General features: G+C 33.2%; 1 pseudogene; it reads left to right on the top strand.

Moving 5' to 3' along the window:
* The first annotated feature begins 1,730 nt into the window (after positions 1-1,730).
* LOC131599830 (uncharacterized) lies at positions 1,731-4,155 on the top strand (annotated as a pseudogene).
* The last annotated feature ends 2,447 nt before the right edge of the window (positions 4,156-6,602 follow it).

Genomic DNA, 6,602 nt, shown 5'->3' on the forward strand with positions numbered 1-6,602 from the left:
TATGCATATAGAATATATTTAATTAAATTATATATTTTGAAAAAATAGGTTTTTTGTGATGTCTTTTTTAAGTAATTGATTAATTGTAAACTTTGAATATCACAAAAAAGTAAATAAAAAAGATTTTTAAAAAATTGAAAAACGAGTGAAATGAAATAATGGAAAGAAGATAAAGATGGAATAATATTAAAATAATATACAAAAAGAAAAATAAATACCTTTAGAGAGAATTTGGGAAAGACTAAATTGAAATCGTGAAAAAATGTCAAAATAAGACAAAAAAATTATTTCACAATTTCCAAGTAACAGTGGGTCTCAGTTTTTTAAGGTGACTGACTGCACTCAAATTCTGTGTAATTAGAGATGATATCCATTCATGGAATGGAATTTTTTATTTTAATCTATCATTTAAAAAAAATTTATGAAAATTTTACCCCTGCGGTTCCAAAGTGTAGTTTTGAAACACACTTTATTTTTTTGAAAAAAATTTCGATTAATTCCAAAGATGTATTTATGAGAGGGAACTGAAAATATATATTTGAAATTTATGCAGACAGTAGTAGAAAATAATTTTCATTATTTCAAATGTTGGAAACTATAAAATGAATATAATACTATATGCATGACATGAATACAAAGACATATATATACATAAAGTAGTTAACACTACAAAATGTATCCAAAGTCAATAAAGTCGCTAACTAAAATATAATCCAAATATAATCCAAAGTCGATATCCAAAGTCAATAAAGTCGCTAACTAAAATATAATCCAAATATAATCCAAAGTCGATAAACAAAATATTACCAAACCAAAATACAATACAAGATATACAAATGTGAAGACTACTGTGTATGATGGACTCTGAGTCGGCCCGTCACCCTCACGACGTTCCTCCTCTGCCTCATGTACTGTAGAGCCTCCCGAGCCTCCGCCATGATGGCATCTAGAACACCTCTAACCTCTGAGCCATCAGGAAACAGTCCTCCATCAATACCTGCCTGTCTAATCTCCACGATACGACGACACCTAGGCAATACATCATGAGCAGGGGCGGACACATGTAAGGGCTTGGTGTGGCTAAAGCCCCACCAGAATTTTTAAATTTTTTTTTAATATATATTTATAGAGAATAAGAGGCATAAGAAGAAATAAAATTAAAACTAATACATCTCCCTCACAATAAACAATAAGCTACCTACCTACATTATAGGCTATATTATAGATGGTGGTGGAGTACACTTACTTTGCGTAACTTACACATTAAAATTAAAACCAGAATTTTTTCTTTCTTTTATATTATATATATAATATATATTATAGAGAGGAGAGAGATTAAAGTGTAAAAGTTTAAAAAAAATATATTAATTCTCTCTTACAGTCTAACATAAGAAGAAGTTACAAAGTTAAGCAACAATTTTATTCTCCATCTCAAATATGTTCCACTCTCCTTCTCATTGTAAATCTTTCATTTTCTCCTCTAATTTTTCTATTTGGCTTGGATAGATTTGTTTATGGGTGATTGAAAATCTAAGGTAAAGTGAGTATTTTAATTTTTCTCTTATTTTTTCTTCTTTATTGGTTGAACCCTAAAACCCCAATTTGTTAAAAAAATTGAATTTTCTCAATTTATCATAATAGTTTCTTTCATAATCAATTAGTTTTAATGTTATATTTATAATATTAGTATGAATAACTATTTTACATGGTTTCATTGATGTCTTTACAGGATGAAGAAATTTTTTCCGGTACTTTCTAGAGACAAAGCTACTTCTTCGGCTAACTTAGAAGCATCGGAAACTCAACATCCAAATGAGAGTATCAAAGTTGTTGATTATGAATTGTTGGAAACGGATCCAGGAATTAGACTTCCAATTTCAAGTTATCATCCTGACATCCAAAATGAGGTAAGAAAAGCTTATTTAAAAATAGGTCGTCATCAACCTCCTCACAATTTCGTGTACCCTTGGTCTGTTCAAGGTAAACAAAGACGTCGATTTTGCAAAAATTGGTTTGATTTGTATGACTGGATTGATTATAGTGAACCTAAGGATCTAGCATTTTGTTTGCCATGTTTTTTGTTTAAAAATGTCTCTAAATATGGGGGGGATCACTTCGTGGGAGACGGTTTTGGTGATTGGAAGCATGCTCAAAGATTGGAAGCATGCATGCTACTTCTTCTAATAGTCATGTTGATTGTGTGCATATGGGTTATGCTCTCATGAACCCAAACCAAAGTATTAAAGCCGCGTTTGTTAATCAAACTAAGCAAATGAATGTTGAATATCGTGTTCGTGTAAACACATCCCTTATAGCTACTAAGTTTCTCTTGAGATGTGGCATGCCATTTAGAGGGAGTGACGAGTCCCTTAACTCTTTATTTAAGGGGGCATTTCTTGAGTTGGTGGATACATTAAAGGAAATTAACCCAGAGATAGCTAGTGTAATAGATTGTGCTCCGGGAAATAACCTTATGACTGCCCCTAAGATTCAAAAGGATCTTGCTGCTGCTTGTGCATGTGAAATAACTCAACAAATTATATGTGATATTGCAGATGATGTGTTTTGTGTTTTAATTGATGAATCTGGTGATGTTGCTGGTAAAGAACAAATGGTTGTTGTTATTCGCTATGTTAGTAGTGAAGGTTTGGTAAAAGAAAGGTTTCTTGGCATTGTAAGTGTTAAAGAAACAAGTGCTAAGTCACTTAAGGAGGCACTTGAGAAGTTGTTGTCTATTAATGGCTTGAGTTTATCTAGCATTAGGGGGCAAGGGTATGACGGAGCTAGCAATATGAGAGGTAAGTTTGGTGGTTTGAGAACTTTAATCCAAAATGAGAATTCATCTGCTTATTATGTGCATTGTTTCGCCCATCAACTTCAATTGGCACTTGTTGCATGTGCTAAGACTCACAAAGATGTTAGTGGTTTTTTCGGTAAGGTCAATATGCTTGTTAATTTCATACGATCTTCTAACAAGAGACAGGAATTGCTACGGGACAAACAAGTAACTCAATTTGCTAAATTGATTGAAGAGGGTCAGATAGAGACAGGTAGTGGATTAAATCAAGAATCATCTATTGCTAGAGCAGGTGACACTCGTTGGGGTTCCCACTTTAGGACTCTCACTAGTTTGATGACTTTGTATGGTGCCATTATTGGGGTACTTGAAGAAGTTGGGAATGATACGTCATTTGAAAAATATGGTGAAACTATGCTTTTGTTAGATGTGCTTCAATCCTTTGATTTTATCTTCATGTTATATATGATGGTTGAGATTTTAGGATTTACAAATGATTTTAGTGTAGCGTTACAAAAGCGTGATCAAGATCTTTTGAATGCTTTGTCACTTGTCAATGCTACCAAACAAGAATTACAAGAAATGAGGAATGATGGATGGGAAGAACTTATATCTAAGGTTATGGAAATTTGCAATAAGCATGATATTGATGTACCTGATATGGATGCACCGTATGTGCAAGGGAAGAAACCTAGGCGACATGCTACAACTTCTAGTGTTTCTAATTTGCATCATTATAAGCATGATTGTCTGTTTAATGTTTTAGATTTGCAGTTGTATGAGCTCAATGCTAGGTTTGATGAAGAGAATACTGAACTTTTACAATGTGTTTCATGTTTGAGTCCTTCATCATCATTTGCAGCTTTTGATGTGAAAAAACTACTAAGGATGGTTGAACTTTATCCAAATGATTTTGTAGATGTGCCGGAAGTGGTGGTACGGCATCAACTTCAAAATTATGTTAGAAATGTTAGATGTGACCCAAATTTTGCAAAGTTAAAAGGACTTTCAGATCTTTGTGCAAAACTTGTGGAAACAAATAAGTGCAAAACATTTGATATGGTCTATAAGCTTTTGAAGTTAGCTTTAGTCTTGCCGGTAGCAACTGCAAGCGTGGAGCGTGTTTTTTCAGCTATGAAGTTTGTGAAGAGTCAATTATGTAACAAAATGAGTGATCAATGGTTAAATGACCGTCTTGTAACTTTTATAGAAAGAGATGTTCTTGGAACAATTAACAATGATGTTATTTTAGCTCATTTTCAAGAAATGGATAGTAGAAGATTTTCATTGTAATTTATTGTATTAAACAATATTACTTTTTATTTTTAATATGATTTAGTTTGTAGTTTCTTTTATGTTTAGCCCCACCAATATATATTGTCTGGATCCGCCCCTGATCATGAGCATGATCGATCATAGCCTGCTCCTCCTCTAGAATCTCCTGATGAACTGACCTAGGTGGGTTTCTTGGAGCATCCTGTACCAGATATGAATGTGACACCCTGAAGAATCATATGATATAACCGTCCACGTAGCTCCAATCGTCTGGTGCTAAGGTATTCTGGGCCTCATCTGGCATCAGATGATTAACATAATCATCCATCCAACAAGGCATTCATATCCTTGCATTTTACCAGGGGGAGCAGACACATTAGGATCCCGAGGAATATACTGCATGTACCCGAACTGACGTATGACGCGCTCAGGCAAATGAGAAGTCGTCTTGCACGACCCGCAAGGGAACCATCCCGAGTACAACACAACATCGTCAAATGGAATCATCACACGGTGGTCGACATATTCATGGAAGTGTATATCATCAAACACCAACCATTCAATATATACCCAGAACGACTCTGTCGCATGGTTCCCTCGGAGCAGGTCGAATGTAGCGAGACACGACTTCTCTTCAGTAAAAGTTGGATCAAGTGACCAACCAAATATGCGAGGGAAATGTTGTAGGATCCAGGCATGAAAAAACAAGAACCATTAGTTATTAATGACGTCGAAATAATTTTCAAAATGGCACACATACAATATAAGACCAAGAAATGTTACCTTCAGGAGTGTGACGCTGCTGGTCACGTGCTTCGTCTTCCACTTACAACCTTTAGACAACTTATGGTAAAAGTACACCAAACAAGAGGCCCCCCAGTTCCACTCATGGATCTGCTTAAAGTCATCAAAGTACCGCGGTTACATGACATCAGTGTAAGTTGTACTCGTGTCAAAAAAATGGCAGTGCCAACCAGATACAACATGTATGCTCTCACAACACACGCTTTGTGTTGAGCCACCTGTTCGGGATCACCATCAGCTTGTTGTGCACGCAATAGCTCTTCCAAGAAAACCTTCTGCAAATAACTAAATCTGACATGAGCACCACAGGTGGAGTCTATCTCCTCAATTTCTAGGTGATGAAGCTCAAAAATAACTTACAATTTTTTATTTTTGTTAGTTGATGAAGCTTGAACAATGATGTTTGTCTGTTGCTTGTTGATTTCTGATGAGATTTTTGCACAATGAGATGATTTTCTCATAATGGGGGTTTGAGAAGGTTTTTTGTTTGGGTTTTGTCCTTCGAGTTCAAAAACACTTCTTGAAATGGGGAAGGGGAAGAGACATAGCGCATATTTGTGTTAACACGAAACAGAAATGTACTTACGGGCCTCCGTAAGTGCATTTCCGATTTATTTATGTATGGCATCTGAGATTTCTTAGGCTAAACTATGGTCTGTAGTTGAGATGCTTCCGAAAATACAACTACGGGTCACTCCCGTAAATGTATTTCCGATTAATTTCTGTCTCTTTTATAGAGTCTCGCCCATCAAAGACCTGGCTAAAAATACTTCCAAAAATACATTTCTGATGCACTAGAAAAACATAGGGTTTGTTAAGAAATTCCCTTCGCATAATCATGTTTTGATTTTGGGTTGGCTTTTAAATTTGATTTATCAAATATAAAATTAAATTTAACTCTTTATTAATTTAATATTAATTTTTTTAAAAGGTAAAGTTCAATATTCCTTCATTTGCTTCTTTACTTCAGCTTTTTCACTTTTTATTTTGTTATTAAAATAATTTTGTAACTATTTAAATCAATACAAATTATAAACTATTTTTATAAAAATATTCAAAATAAAAAACAAAAGAATATTTTTATAATTAAAAGTATAAAATGTAAAATGACAATAAAAGCACACTTCGTTTTTAAAAAAATATTTTATTAATAAAAATAATATTAATAGTCATTTTAAATCCATTCTTAAAAATATTTGAACTCTAATTTAAAACTTTTACCTTTGAATTAACCTTTCAAATTTACTTTAGAAGTACGTTGAATCAAACTAAAAGCACTTTGTGTATAAAAATAAATTTGCACTAATTTTCTTTCTAATTAATTTATTATTAATATCAAATAAATTATTTATAAGATTGTTGAAATATTTACTATTTTTAGTATTTAATTAATTAAAATTTTGTAATATAATTTATTAAAATAATATTAATTTAAAGCCGTTAACATTATATATGCAGAAAATTAGAGAATCTCTCATCCAAGCCCTTAGGGTTTCTCACGCATCATGTGCGTTTCCAAAAATACCCCTTATTTTCAGAGGTGTATCTCAGGAATTTTTTTTTTAATTTAATGTTGATTTGTTCCGTAGGTGCATCTATAAAATCTTTTTTTAACGTTATTTAAACGGTTTCGTAGATGTACCTACGGAATAATTCAACGTAAGATAAAAAAAATGCTTCCGTAGATGGGCAAATATGAAATTTCACCGGGTGCCCAAGAGTATTA

This window comes from Vicia villosa, linkage group LG4 (genome assembly GCF_029867415.1).
Source record: "Vicia villosa cultivar HV-30 ecotype Madison, WI linkage group LG4, Vvil1.0, whole genome shotgun sequence".
Lineage (NCBI taxonomy): Eukaryota > Viridiplantae > Streptophyta > Magnoliopsida > Fabales > Fabaceae > Vicia > Vicia villosa.